Source organism: Gymnoscopelus braueri, assembly GCF_963280865.1.
Source record: "Gymnoscopelus braueri genome assembly, chromosome: 5".
Classification (NCBI taxonomy): domain Eukaryota; kingdom Metazoa; phylum Chordata; class Actinopteri; order Myctophiformes; family Myctophidae; genus Gymnoscopelus; species Gymnoscopelus braueri.
The window spans coordinates 54,493,383-54,508,560 of record NC_137606.1 but is presented as its reverse complement, the minus strand read 5'-3'; positions in this window follow the sequence as shown (position 1 = coordinate 54,508,560).

Below are 15,178 nucleotides of genomic sequence, written 5' to 3'. Positions count from 1 at the left end.
ACTGCCGTCTTTGTTACAGTCCCTTCCCCCACCTCGCTTCCTCTGTCAGCTTTATAAAGGGAACACTAACACTACTGCTTCAGAGCCTCCTTGGCGCAGTAGGCAGCGCGTCAGTCTCATAATCTGAAGGTCGTGAGTTCGAGCCTCACAGGGGGCATTCCTTTTGGAGAGACAACACTCGCAGGAAACATTTATGTGAACATTATGGCTCCAGGTTTTGGGTAAAAGAGAAAATCAAGTACCGACTGAAATGGAATGTGTGTTTACAAATGCTGGTAAAAGAGGAAATGCTTACACATCTTACCTGCTACTGCTCACTTCTGTCAACGTAAATTGTGAATAGTATTATTTTGGCCCATTAGTTGGAATTATTTGAAATCTCGATTACAGAACCAGATGATGATCTGCTGTTGAGACCCAGATGGGAATTAGCCAAAAGAAAAAGAAGATAGGTGATCAATTTAGCCTATTATGTTGGAATTATTTAAAATCTTATTTTAGAATTTTATTTTATTTTATGCTTTATTTCAGAGAGAGTAGAGAGACAGGAAAACAGGGGCAGAAAGAAAGGAGAGACACATGAGACAAGATTGATGTTGGATTTAAACCAGGGCCTTTGCAGCTGTCAGGATGGCCGAGCGGTCTAAGGCGCCAGACTCAAGGTGACAAACCTTCCTGGATAAGGGACTTCTGGTCTCCGAATGGAGGCGCGGGTTCGAATCCCGCTTCTGACACTAATTTTACATGGGACCTCAAATAGAAACAAGTCCTAGCCTGCTCTTGTATATACTGTTGACTATCATTACATAAGTATTGCATTATTACTACACTATTACACTGTTATTACAGTATTATTATGTCAGGATGGCAATTGCTTATAAAGAGTTATTAGCCTATTATTGCATTATTAAAATATTACACTATCATTATATATGGATTGCATTATTACTACACTATTACACTGTTATTACATTATTATTATGTCAGGATGGCAATTGCTTATAAGGAGTTATTAGCCTATTATTGTATTATTAAAATATTACACTATCATTATATAATGATTGCATTATTACTACACTATTACAGTGTTATTACGTTATTACTATTATGTCAGGATGGCCGAGCGGTCTAAGGCGCCAGACTCAAGGTGACAAACCTTCCTGGTTAAGGGACTTCTGGTCTCCGAATGGAGGCGCGGGTTCGAATCCCGCTTCTGACACAGCTTTTATTTACATAGGACCACGATGGAAACAAGTCCCCTGGACTTTTTTGTGTCATCCTTTTAGCCTAAATGTTTTACCGTACCTCCATGCTGTTTAGGTTATATGACTAATAAAGTAATCAATCAATCAATGCACTCTCAAGAAGCATATGGTTGTCTATTAACTGGCTGGAGCCACCCAGGGGGAGCTCAATCTGATCATTTTAAGTTGAGCCTCACGCAAAATAGAAGTTTATATATATAAAACTTATATATATTATATATATATAATATATATTATATATATATATATATATATATATATATATATATATATATATATATATATATATATATATATATATATATATATATATATATATATATATAATATATAATATATAATATATAATATATAATATATATATATATATATATATATATATATATATATATATATATATATATATATATATATATATATATATATATATCTCCCAGTGGTTCTGACCTTTTAATATAAAAAAAAACTATAACTCTCAGAGTTACAGACCTGTAAAGGGTCTATTTAAAACCCCTTAAGGAACCCTGAGGGTCCCTGCACCACACTTTGAGAACCACTGTTTTAACCACTTTCAACCTATTATATGTTGGTATTAAAAAAAATAAAAGACCTTGTAGATCGGCTAGTTTTGCTCTTCGTCATGCGTGGCTATGTGGGACGTAAGTGGTTAAAGGCACTTTTTTTAGCGTTAATGTCTCTATATTCCCATAGAAATCATTGCTAGTGCAGGCATGTCCAAAGTCAATTGTGGCCCGCGGGAACATTGTATATGGCCCGCAGCTTCTTTCCTAAAAATGGTTTATTTATGGTCCGCCAATATAATCATGTGAAATTCATAAAGGAAGTTACTCAGTATTTTGAAAAGAAGAGAGAGAACTAACACAGGAACAAGATACAGGGTAAACAGGTTAATTTGGAAGACCAATAAATTGAGCAGACCAGAATTGGAGCACTATTAACCCATTAAGACCTGGAACGCATCTGTGTCACTTTAGATTTATTTGGCTATTCAAAAATAGCAGATATAAAAGCTCATAGCGAGTGCCGCGCTATGAGCTTGTAGATCTGCTATTTTTTTTAAATCGTGAAAATGTTTTTTTTTTAAACTGTTTGGATTTCAAAAATGTTTAGAAGTGGCCACAGGTCTTAAGCGGTTAAAATTGAAGCTGATAAATGGGTTCTCTCTCCTGATTGGATGAAATTTGGTGACCCACCATGACAATGTGTTTTCTGTTTACTAAAGAGCTGGAGAGACTGTTACTGAACAAATACTATATAACAATGCTTGCTATCAGAATACAGAGCTTTGACATTTAAAACAAATGTTTGTTTTGTTTTGTTTTAATCAGAACTATCACTTAAGTTACACCACATTTAATAAGGACATATGTGTGAGGATCTCTCGAAAACAAACCTACGCACATATGGATAATTTGGCCTCAAGTTATTGTGGTGTTGATGAATATGCAAACGACAGATTATGATAATGTGGTGAAACCCAGGGGGAGGTTCTGACGATACTGTTGAGTCATTTCATACATAACTGGAATGACAGTTTTAGTATCGAGGCTGCACTGCATGATGGCCCTGCCTTTTAACCTTCAGATGGAGAGAAAGAGAGAAAGAGAGAGAGAGAGAGAGAGAGAGAGAGAGAGAGAGAGAGAGAGAGAGAGAGAGAGAGAGAGAGAGAGAGAGAGAGAGAGAGAGAGAGAGAGAGAGAGAGAGAGAGCGACTGTTTCACATATCAAGAAAATAATTTCACACTTGGAGGTCATTTCATTAAGTATAGACAGAGACACATTAATCAGAACAAAGGGGAGTTGGCCAAGGGTCAGACAATGCTTTCGTACAATAAGTCTCCGTTTAAAATGCTGCTATAAAATATCCACCACATTTTTACTCTTGGTTTTGTATGGTGTGTGAAGCAATACAGACACCAGGCTGCCTACCATAATTAAACCTGTATTAATTAATTAGTGTGGTTGCCCAGAATGGGCAACCAGACTATTGTTTTACAGAAACTTTATTCTTTCTAGATAAACTTTATTTCGGGCTGCATCTCCTCCCACAGTTTATTTTTCCCAATTTAGTGCCATATGTCAAAATGACCGGCTTCACCGGGAATCGTGCACTTGTATTTTGCTAAGAGATTGGTTAAATAGTTTAATTTATATTGATTTATTAGTGCATTAAATTTCCCCATCCACTTTAATGAAAAAGTGAAAAAACTCAAATTCAAGTATTTTTTTCTCAGAAACCGTAAGAGCTAGAGTTACCAGATTTGGTGGGGAGGTTCATGATTTAGTCCGAAATTATTTAAAAAACACATTACACCAGTCGGCCTCATGGTGGCGCTATAACAGCCCACTTTACGTTTTTGGCCTATAACTTTTGAACCGTAGGTCCTACAATAAAAATCTTTTCCCCCCTAGATTCCTTGGGTCATGACGCAACTCCCCATATAGGCCACGCCCATTTGCGTCAGGATAGATTTTCCGCCATTTTGAATTTTCTTCAAAACACACTTTTAGCTCCTCCTCCCACATATTTTCTCCAAATTTCACAAAAATCTGTACACATGATCTCTGGACCCATGCGATAATCTGGAGTGAAACAGAATTTTGATAGTCCGTACCGTTCGTCCGTAAATGGCTTCCGAAGTTAGTGGGAGGGGCCCGTTTTACCAAAAAGGCCAAAAATCACGAACGAAACGTCCGGTCAATCCCAAATTTAAATCAAATGTCGAGGGTGGTTTACTCAACGAATCTCCAAAAGCATTTCCACTTTGATCCACAGGGGGCGCCACAAATGCACAAAACGTAAGCGTTTGATGCAAAAACATGATTTTTGGGGGGATCACTCCTCTCAAAATGAAAAGCAGGTGATCTCAGGAGTTACAGGACGATGTCATTGGCCCGCTACATTTGTGGGAGGGGCCTATTTATTTAGTGGGAGGGGCCTATTTCTTAAAATCAAAACGCCATGTATCATGAACGCAGGATCCAATCATCACCAAATTCGAATGGCACGTCGCGCGGCCTCCGACGGTATTCCTCCAAGCGTATTCCTCAAGTCCCGGCGGCCGCGACCGGCGTCGGCGCAACCACACTTTGCAATTTCCCAGAATTGCGACGCGTCTAGTCTCTCTTTTTTTTTTCAGCTTGGAGAGAGGACAAAAGAGAAGAGTTTGTATTCCATCTTGCCACCCATACCAGGGTGGGATGCAAGCCAGCGACGATGAGGAAAACGCTTGCCCCCAAATGCCTTGAGTCTTTCTACTTAACATAAGCAATGTTTGGGTTGGGCCTTGAGTTGTTTATAGAGTGAATGAATATTCATAAAAAGGTTGAGATGCACAAGGTTAACAGACACACGCACTCTCGCACACACACACACACACACACACACACACACACACACACCACACGTGTACACACTCTCACACACACACACACACACACACACACACACACACACACACACACACACACACACACACACACACACACACACACACACACACACACACACACACACACACACACACACGCACACGCCTAAAGACAAAAAATGGCAGATCTAAAAACTTGTGAACTTGTGCATTCGCTATTTTCGGGGCACAGTATGTCACCGGCAAGCAACTAAGTATGAATCAGACAACTTCTAACCCCTAAACCTAACCTCTAAATGCAAACAAAACCAGATTTTTTTCCAAATTGTAAGCCTAATTGTTTTTAGTTTTTTTTCTAACAACTATTTCTCTAGCAAGGACCAAGAAGAAATTCATTAAAACATATTTTTTACACACACGCACACGCACGCACTTCTTTGTCCTGTTTTCAATACCTTTGAACACACCAGAGAAAGGAGTAGCAGATTTTCAGCTCTAAATGCTACAGTAGGTGTTGCTCAACACACTCGCTGACATCATTAAACATGAATTGTGTCCGTGTGTGGGAGCCACAACGTGAAAAATATAAAGGAAAATATGAAGGCTTGGGTTAAAAAGAACAGGGAACTGGCTCATTCCTCCCTTAGCTACAAGCAGGAATTGTGGGGAGAGAGAAGGGGAGTAGAAATAGTGAAACAAAAAAATATGATTGATACTTAAAAGTAAATAAAGTGAGTAATAATACCTAGATGCTCGGTGATCACTGCTCTAATCTTTCTATATCCGGTTGATATCCGGTCCGAAATGCAAACAGCAATTCGGGTCTTCACTCGGTAGAACCAGTAGAAACCCTATACTAGAAACATACCCTACTTTATCATTCATTTCAAAATAAATGGGACCATCATTTACCAAAATTCGTGATTGAGAGAAGACTTTAAACTAGCGACTGGAAGCGTATAGTATTTATAACAATGTTTACTAAAGTGCCTGTCTAGTAAACAGGAGATCCTGAGTTCGAATCTCAGCAGTGCCTTTTCTCTCTCGCACACACACATGCAGATTGATTAGGTTTAATCTGAAACCACATTCCTGGTGCTGCATTTGACATGCTGAAACCAGTTCAGTGACATGTGGCGCTGTGGCTTAGTTGGTTAAAGCGCCTGCTTCGTAAGCGGGAGATCCTGAGTTCGAATCTCAGCAGTGCCTTTTCTCTCACACCCACAAATGGAGATACATTTTAAGGTAATAAAATCAAGTGAAAAGTTTGGCCAAAAACACATCGGCTTGAATACAGCCTAATTGCTTCTGCAACCAGCAGGAGTGGAACTGCGGTGAAACAGCGAGAATAGAGGCCATTCATATGAACTGTCACACTTCCTATATAGCCTCAATTTACAAGCCGGATGCTAGCCCCTCGGTGTGGACACAGCACAAGTATATGTCTTTGTAGCTACCGTCTGTATAGCCCCTGCTGTGTAAAAGTGCCTGTCTAGTAAACAGGAGATCCTGAGTTCGAATCTCAGCAGTGCCTTTTCTCTCTCGCACACACACATGCAGATTGATTAGGTTTAATCTGAAACCACATTCCTGGTGCTGCATTTGACATGCTGAAACCAGTTCGGTGACATGTGGCGCTGTGGCTTAGTTGGTTAAAGCGCCTGCCTAGTAAGCAGGAGATCCTGAGTTCAAATCTCAGCAGTGCCTTTTCTCTCACACCCACAAATGGAGATACATTTTAAGCTAATAAATTCAAGTGAAAAGTTTGGCCAAAAACCCATCGGCTTGAATACAGCCTAATTGCTTCTGCAACCAGCAGGAGTGGAACTGCGGTGAAACAGCGAGACTAGAGGGCATTCATATGAACTGTCACACTTCCTATATAGCCTCAATTTACAAGCCGGATGCTAGCCCCTCGGTGTGGACACAGCACAAGTATATGTCTTTGTAGCTACCGTCTGTATAGCCCCTGCTGTGTAAAACTGCTGCCCCGTGTGAGGCTCGAACTCACGACCTTCAGATTATGAGACTGACGCGCTGCCTACTGCGCCAACGAGGCTACAAACCCCATAGCTATACATGCAGCTTTGGCTTATTACTACGCTATTACACTATAATTACATTATTACACTTTGCCCCCTGCAAATGGCCGGCCCAGCTGTAATCTCAGCTAAATGCAGTACAGCAATGGCACAAGGGGAATTAGCTCAAATGGTAGAGCGCTCGCTTAGCATGCGAGAGGTAGCGGGATCGATGCCCGCATTCTCCAAGGAGCTTTTCTCTGGGTTTTTGCCACCCCTGAATGCTCTGATATCAGCTCTTGTTTGTTAGTTAAGAAGAAAAAAACACGTTATATTAGACTTTAAATGTAATACTTTAGAGATACAATGGCCTCCTAGACTCCATAACTTGGCATGCCTGACACGGAACTCCATATATGGGCACAAACAGACAAAAAATCAGATGACAGGAAGGGGATGTAGCTCAGTGGTAGAGCGCATGCTTTGCATGTATGAGGCCCCGGGTTCAATCCCCGGCATCTCCACAATCATGTTTAATCAAGTATTATATGTCTTGTTGATGAATTGAGTACAATAGAGTACCAAAGTCCTGCCGTCCTCTTAATAGAGCGTCGCAGTTCCCGCCCACTTCCTGTTTTTTTTGGTGCCGGAAGAAAAAACTCAATGCATTTTTCCATTGACATTTCCAAAAATATTTATATCTATTAATTTAAGCCTCGAATCAAGCCATCATGAGATGACATGAATCATGACCATAAAACGTTTTTTTCTGTGATTTTATTTTATTTTATATTTAATTATATGATATACTATATTTAATAAATACCCTTTGTTTTGCCGTTTTCAAAAAAAAATAATCACAGAATCAAACGTTTTATGGTCATGATTCATGTCATGTCATGATGGCTTGATTCGAGGCTTAAATTAATAGATATAAATATTTTTGGAAATGTCAATGGAAAAATGCATTGAGTTTTTTCTTCCGGCACCAAAAAAAACAGGAAGTGGGCGGGAACTGCGACGCTCTATAGGCCATGCATAAATGATAGTAGCAATTGCTTGTAAAGAGTTGGTCGCCTATTATTGCATTGAAATAATATTACACTATCATTATATCATTATTGCATTATTACTACACTATTACACTGTTATTACATGATTATTATTATTATGTCAGGATGGCCGAGCGGTCTAAGGCGCCAGACTCAAGGTGGCAAACCTTCCTGGTTAAGGGACTTCTGGTCTCCGAATGGAGGCGTGGGTTCAAATCCCACTTCTGACAATGCTTTTACATGGAAACAAGTCCAAGTATTTTGCAGCGATTTCAATTCCGCCATCTTTCTATATCCGGTTGATATCCGGTCCGAAATGCAAACGGCAATTTGGGTCTTCACTCGGTAGAACCAGTAGAAACCCTAGAAACATACCCTACTTTATCATTCATTTTAACATAAATGGGACCATCATTTACCAAAATGCGTGATTGAGAGAAGACTTTAAACTAGCGACTGGAAGCATATAGTATTTATAACAATGTTTACTAAAGTGCCTGTCTAGTAAACAGGAGATCCTGAGTTCGAATCTCAGCAGTGCCTTTTCTCTCTCGCACACACACATGCAGATTGATTAGGTTTAATCTGAAACCACATTCCTGGTGCTGCATTTGACATGCTGAAACCAGTTCAGTGACATGTGGCGCTGTGGCTTAGTTGGTTAAAGCGCCTGCTTCGTAAGCGGGAGATCCTGAGTTCGAATCTCAGCAGTGCCTTTTCTCTCACACCCACAAATGGAGAAACATTTTAAGGTAATAAAATCAAGTGAAAAGTTTGGCCAAAAACCCATCGGCTTGAATACAGCCTAATTGCTTCTGCAACCAGCAGGAGTGGAACTGCGGTAAAACAGCGAGACTAGAGGCCATTCATATGAACTGTCACACTTCCTATATAGCCTCAATTTACAAGTCGGATGCTAGCCCCTCGGTGTGGACACAGCACAAGTATATGTCTTTGTAGCTACCGTCTGTATAGCCCCTGCTGTGTAAAAGTGCCTGTCTAGTAAACAGGAGATCCTGAGTTCGAATCTCAGCAGTGCCTTTTCTCTCTCGCACACACACATGCAGATTGATTAGGTTTAATCTGAAACCACATTCCTGGTGCTGCATTTGACATGCTGAAACCAGTTCGGTGACATGTGGCGCTGTGGCTTAGTTGGTTAAAGCGCCTGCCTAGTAAGCAGGAGATCCTGAGTTCGAATCTCAGCAGTGCCTTTTCTCTCACACCCACAAATGGAGATACATTTTAAGGTAATAAAATCAAGTGAAAAGTTTGGCCAAAAACCCATCGGCTTGAATACAGCCTAATTGCTTCTGCAACCAGCAGGAGTGGAACTGCGGTGAAACAGCGAGACTAGAGGCCATTCATATGAACTGTCACACTTCCTATATAGCCTCAATTTACAAGCCGGATGCTAGCCCCTCGGTGTGGACACAGCACAAGTATATGTCTTTGTAGCTACCGTCTGTATAGCCCCTGCTGTGTAAAACTGCTGCCCCGTGTGAGGCTCGAACTCACGACCTTCAGATTATGAGACTGACGCGCTGCCTACTGCGCCAACGAGGCTACACACCCCATAGCTATGCATGCAGGTTTGGCTTATTACTACGCTATTACACTATAATTACATTATTACACTTTGCCCCCTGCAAATGGCCGGCCCAGCTGTGATCTCAGCTAAATGCAGTACGGCAATAGCACAAGGGGAATTAGCTCAAATGGTAGAGCGCTCGCTTAGCATGCGAGAGGTAGCGGGATCGATGCCCGCATTCTCCAAGGAGCTTTTCTCAGGGTTTTTGCCACCCCTGAATGCTCTGATATCAGCTCTTGTTTGTTAGTTAAGAAAAAAAAAAACTTTATAGTAGACTTTAAATGTAATACTTTAGAGATACAATGGCCTCCTAGACTCCATAACTTGGCATGCCTGACACGGAACTCCATATAAGGCCACAAACAGACAAAGAATCAGATGACAGGGAGGGGATGTAGCTCAGTGGTAGAGCGCATGCTTTGCATGTATGAGGCCCCGGGTTCAATCCCCGGCATCTCCACATGTTTAATCAAGTATTATATGAATTGAGTACAATAGAGTACCAAAGTCCTGCCGTCCTCTTAATAGGCCATGCATAAATGATAGTAGCAATTGCTTATAAAGAGTTGGTCGCCTATTATTGCATTGAAATAATATTACACTATCAATATATTATTATTGCATTATTACTACACTATTACACTGTTATTACATGATTATTATTATTATGTCAGGATGGCCGAGCGGTCTAAGGCGCCAGACTCAAGGTGGCAAACCTTCCTGGTTAAGGGACTTCTGGTCTCCGAATGGAGGCGTGGGTTCAAATCCCACTTCTGACAATGCTTTTACATGGAAACAAGTCCAAGTATTTTGCAGCGATTTCAATTCCGCCATCTTTCTATATCCGGTTGATATCCGGTCCGAAATGCAAACGGCAATTTGGGTCTTCACTCGGTAGAACCAGTAGAAACCCTAGAAACATACCCTACTTTATCATTCATTTTAAAATAAATGGGACCATCAATTACCAAAATGCGTGATTGAGAGAAGACTTTAAACTAGCGACTGGAAGCATATAGTATTTATAACAATGTTTACTAAAGTGCCTGTCTAGTAAACAGGAGATCCTGAGTTCGAATCTCAGCAGTGCCTTTTCTCTCTCGCACACACACATGCAGATTGAGTAGGTTTAATCTGAAACCACATTCCTGGTGCTGCATTTGACATGCTGAAACCACTTCAGTGACATGTGGCGCTGTGGCTTAGTTGGTTAAAGCGCCTGCTTCGTAAGCGGGAGATCCTGAGTTCGAATCTCAGCAGTGCCTTTTCTCTCACACCCACAAATGGAGATACATTTTAAGGTAATAAAATCAAGTGAAAAGTTTGGCCAAAAACCCATCGGCTTGAATACAGCCTAATTGCTTCTGCAACCAGCAGGAGTGGAACTGCGGTGAAACAGCGAGACTAGAGGCCATTCATATGAACTGTCACACTTCCTATATAGCCTCAATTTACAAGCCGGATGCTAGCCCCTCGGTGTGGACACAGCACAAGTATATGTCTTTGTAGCTACCGTCTGTATAGCCCCTGCTGTGTAAAACTGCTGCCCCGTGTGAGGCTCGAACTCACGACCTTCAGATTATGAGACTGACGCGCTGCCTACTGCGCCAACGAGGCTACACACCCCATAGCTATGCATGCAGGTTTGGCTTATTACTACGCTATTACACTATAATTACATTATTACACTTTGCCCCCTGCAAATGGCCGGCCCAGCTGTGATCTCAGCTAAATGCAGTACGGCAATAGCACAAGGGGAATTAGCTCAAATGGTAGAGCGCTCGCTTAGCATGCGAGAGGTAGCGGGATCGATGCCCGCATTCTCCAAGGAGCTTTTCTCAGGGTTTTTGCCACCCCTGAATGCTCTGATATCAGCTCTTGTTTGTTAGTTAAGAAAAAAAAAAACTTTATAGTAGACTTTAAATGTAATACTTTAGAGATACAATGGCCTCCTAGACTCCATAACTTGGCATGCCTGACACGGAACTCCATATAAGGCCACAAACAGACAAAGAATCAGATGACAGGGAGGGGATGTAGCTCAGTGGTAGAGCGCATGCTTTGCATGTATGAGGCCCCGGGTTCAATCCCCGCCATCTCCACATGTTTAATCAAGTATTATATGAATTGAGTACAATAGAGTACCAAAGTCCTGCCGTCCTCTTAATAGGCCATGCATAAATGATAGTAGCAATTGCTTATAAAGAGTTGGTCGCCTATTATTGCATTGAAATAATATTACACTATCAATATATTATTATTGCATTATTACTACACTATTACACTGTTATTACATGATTATTATTATTATGTCAGGATGGCCGAGCGGTCTAAGGCGCCACACTCAAGGTGGCAAACCTTCCTGGTTAAGGGACTTCTGGTCTCCGAATGGAGGCGTGGGTTCAAATCCCACTTCTGACAATGCTTTTACATGGAAACAAGTCCAAGTATTTTGCAGCGATTTCAATTCCGCCATCTTTCTATATCCGGTTGATATCCGGTCCGAAATGCAAACGGCAATTTGGGTCTTCACTCGGTAGAACCAGTAGAAACCCTAGAAACATACCCTACTTTATCATTCATTTTAAAATAAATGGGACCATCAATTACCAAAATGCGTGATTGAGAGAAGACTTTAAACTAGCGACTGGAAGCATATAGTATTTATAACAATGTTTACTAAAGTGCCTGTCTAGTAAACAGGAGATCCTGAGTTCGAATCTCAGCAGTGCCTTTTCTCTCTCGCACACACACATGCAGATTGAGTAGGTTTAATCTGAAACCACATTCCTGGTGCTGCATTTGACATGCTGAAACCAGTTCAGTGACATGTGGCGCTGTGGCTTAGTTGGTTAAAGCGCCTGCTTCGTAAGCGGGAGATCCTGAGTTCGAATCTCAGCAGTGCCTTTTCTCTCACACCCACAAATGGAGATACATTTTAAGGTAATAAAATCAAGTGAAAAGTTTGGCCAAAAACCCATCGGCTTGAATACAGCCTAATTGCTTCTGCAACCAGCAGGAGTGGAACTGCGGTGAAACAGCGAGACTAGAGGCCATTCATATGAACTGTCACACTTCCTATATAGCCTCAATTTACAAGCCGGATGCTAGCCCCTCGGTGTGGACACAGCACAAGTATATGTCTTTGTAGCTACCGTCTGTATAGCCCCTGCTGTGTAAAACTGCTGCCCCGTGTGAGGCTCGAACTCACGACCTTCAGATTATGAGACTGACGCGCTGCCTACTGCGCCAACGAGGCTACAAACCCCATAGCTATGCATGCAGCTTTGGCTTATTACTACGCTATTACACTATAATTACATTATTACACTTTGCCCCCTGCAAATGGCCGGCCCAGCTGTAATCTCAGCTAAATGCAGTACAGCAATGGCACAAGGGGAATTAGCTCAAATGGTAGAGCGCTCGCTTAGCATGCGAGAGGTAGCGGGATCGATGCCCGCATTCTCCAAGGAGCTTTTCTCTGGGTTTTTGCCACCCCTGAATGCTCTGATATCAGCTCTTGTTTGTTAGTTAAGAAGAAAAAAACACGTTATATTAGACTTTAAATGTAATACTTTAGAGATACAATGGCCTCCTAGACTCCATAACTTGGCATGCCTGACACGGAACTCCATATATGGGCACAAACAGACAAAGAATCAGATGACAGGAAGGGGATGTAGCTCAGTGGTAGAGCGCATGCTTTGCATGTATGAGGCCCCGGGTTCAATCCCCGGCATCTCCACAATCATGTTTAATCAAGTATTATATGTCTTGTTGATGAATTGAGTACAATAGAGTACCAAAGTCCTGCCGTCCTCTTAATAGAGCGTCGCAGTTCCCGCCCACTTCCTGTTTTTTTTGGTGCCGGAAGAAAAAACTCAATGCATTTTTCCATTGACATTTCCAAAAATATTTATATCTATTAATTTAAGCCTCGAATCAAGCCATCATGAGATGACATGAATCATGACCATAAAACGTTTTTTTCTGTGATTTTATTTTATTTTATATTTAATTATATGATATACTATATTTAATAAATACCCTTTGTTTTGCCGTTTTCAAAAAAAAATAATCACAGAATCAAACGTTTTATGGTCATGATTCATGTCATGTCATGATGGCTTGATTCGAGGCTTAAATTAATAGATATAAATATTTTTGGAAATGTCAATGGAAAAATGCATTGAGTTTTTTCTTCCGGCACCAAAAAAAACAGGAAGTGGGCGGGAACTGCGACGCTCTATAGGCCATGCATAAATGATAGTAGCAATTGCTTGTAAAGAGTTGGTCGCCTATTATTGCATTGAAATAATATTACACTATCATTATATCATTATTGCATTATTACTACACTATTACACTGTTATTACATGATTATTATTATTATGTCAGGATGGCCGAGCGGTCTAAGGCGCCAGACTCAAGGTGGCAAACCTTCCTGGTTAAGGGACTTCTGGTCTCCGAATGGAGGCGTGGGTTCAAATCCCACTTCTGACAATGCTTTTACATGGAAACAAGTCCAAGTATTTTGCAGCGATTTCAATTCCGCCATCTTTCTATATCCGGTTGATATCCGGTCCGAAATGCAAACGGCAATTTGGGTCTTCACTCGGTAGAACCAGTAGAAACCCTAGAAACATACCCTACTTTATCATTCATTTTAACATAAATGGGACCATCATTTACCAAAATGCGTGATTGAGAGAAGACTTTAAACTAGCGACTGGAAGCATATAGTATTTATAACAATGTTTACTAAAGTGCCTGTCTAGTAAACAGGAGATCCTGAGTTCGAATCTCAGCAGTGCCTTTTCTCTCTCGCACACACACATGCAGATTGATTAGGTTTAATCTGAAACCACATTCCTGGTGCTGCATTTGACATGCTGAAACCAGTTCAGTGACATGTGGCGCTGTGGCTTAGTTGGTTAAAGCGCCTGCTTCGTAAGCGGGAGATCCTGAGTTCGAATCTCAGCAGTGCCTTTTCTCTCACACCCACAAATGGAGAAACATTTTAAGGTAATAAAATCAAGTGAAAAGTTTGGCCAAAAACCCATCGGCTTGAATACAGCCTAATTGCTTCTGCAACCAGCAGGAGTGGAACTGCGGTAAAACAGCGAGACTAGAGGCCATTCATATGAACTGTCACACTTCCTATATAGCCTCAATTTACAAGTCGGATGCTAGCCCCTCGGTGTGGACACAGCACAAGTATATGTCTTTGTAGCTACCGTCTGTATAGCCCCTGCTGTGTAAAAGTGCCTGTCTAGTAAACAGGAGATCCTGAGTTCGAATCTCAGCAGTGCCTTTTCTCTCTCGCACACACACATGCAGATTGATTAGGTTTAATCTGAAACCACATTCCTGGTGCTGCATTTGACATGCTGAAACCAGTTCGGTGACATGTGGCGCTGTGGCTTAGTTGGTTAAAGCGCCTGCCTAGTAAGCAGGAGATCCTGAGTTCGAATCTCAGCAGTGCCTTTTCTCTCACACCCACAAATGGAGATACATTTTAAGGTAATAAAATCAAGTGAAAAGTTTGGCCAAAAACCCATCGGCTTGAATACAGCCTAATTGCTTCTGCAACCAGCATGAGTGGAACTGCGGTGAAACAGCGAGACTAGAGGCCATTCATATGAACTGTCACACTTCCTATATAGCCTCAATTTACAAGCCGGATGCTAGCCCCTCGGTGTGGACACAGCACAAGTATATGTCTTTGTAGCTACCGTCTGTATAGCCCCTGCTGTGTAAAACTGCTGCCCCGTGTGAGGCTCGAACTCACGACCTTCAGATTATGAGACTGACGCGCTGCCTACTGCGCCAACGAGGCTACACACCCCATAGCTATG